A 1,245-nucleotide genomic window follows, 5' to 3' on the forward strand; every position below is an offset into this window, starting at 1 on the left:
TTACAAAGATGTGAGTTTATCACTATAAATTTTCCTTTTAATACAGCTTTTATTGTATGATGAAAAGACAACCTGGGTCAGGTGATAGCCCATCTGCATGGTTGTCAAGATGACACTAGAACAACAGTATATGTGTTTATTTATATATAATGTTGGCTAGCAGCCAATAGCCTACAATGTCCAGGCAGATGTTTTTTCTTTTTTTTATTCAGGAAAGCTACTGACTTCCTTAATTGAGAACAGTGACTGTTTTGCCAAAAAAGAGAACCAAATCGCATCATACAGACCAGAGATGAGGTGGAGGTGCAGGATAAGGACAGGAATCCACTCAAGAAAGCTGTTAACTGTCACCAAGGAACTGGCAAGGGAAGGATAAGAAAGGAGGATGCATGCAAGAGTGATATTTCCAAAAAAGTTGAAATAGTGTGGGGAAGAGAAATCCGAAGAGACTTTTGAATACATCAAAGGTGAGTACGACAGCAGCAATCTTTTCCTTTGTAGAAGAAGGGAGTAAGGTGCCTCCAGTCAGCTTTGAACTCTAGAGACTCGGATCCTGGGGCTGGCGATTGGGGGCTCCCTAGAAAGCATCACAAGAAGGTATCACACCACTCCTGGGGCATCCGTAGCAATCCTGGGGCTGCTTGGTATTGGCAGCACATGTATCCTTCAGCCATTCCCAGAAGTCTTCATTTTTCTTTAGCACCAGAAATTGAACAAGGACCTCATAGGCCTGCCTTGTAAAAGCCTCTTTCCTCCAACTTCTTGCCCAGGACTTCACCAATTCCAGCCAGGCTCCCTACTGGCTTTTCCCCCATGGGCTCTTTGACGAAATCTCAGTACATTTGGGACGTTGTCATCTTGATCAGATTTAACCAGCAGCTTTAGCACCACTAACAGTTCCTCCCGTTACCTGGCTGCTCTCCCAGAGGCCTCAACACTAGAACATTATTCAACTTCCTCTGGCAGGATTCTTTTCTTAAGAAAAAGGTAGCTTGACTATTTCAATCAGTGAGGCCTCATTCTGTACTCCCACATATGATGTTTCCAACTTCAGAAGCTTCACTATTTTGTGTCTTACACTATATGGTTTATTTGGTTTTTCTTCCATTTTCCTTTTACTTGGCCCATGCTTGCTCTGCAGAAGCATTTTTCCCATTGCTTTTCATTTACCCTAACTTTAATAAATGTAAATTGTGACTGATATTCATGCTTATTTTATTCAATTCTTTGTTGAGGACAACCCCC

At 42.0% G+C, this 1,245-nt stretch overlaps 1 pseudogene; it reads right to left on the minus strand.

Annotated features, from left to right (window-relative positions):
- Positions 1-587: 587 nt before the first annotated feature.
- Positions 588-857, minus strand: LOC101570956 (annotated as a pseudogene).
- Between the last annotated feature and the right edge of the window lie 388 nt (positions 858-1,245).

Source organism: Octodon degus, unplaced genomic scaffold (genome assembly GCF_000260255.1).
Source record: "Octodon degus isolate 3935 unplaced genomic scaffold, OctDeg1.0 scaffold00641, whole genome shotgun sequence".
NCBI lineage: Eukaryota > Metazoa > Chordata > Mammalia > Rodentia > Octodontidae > Octodon > Octodon degus.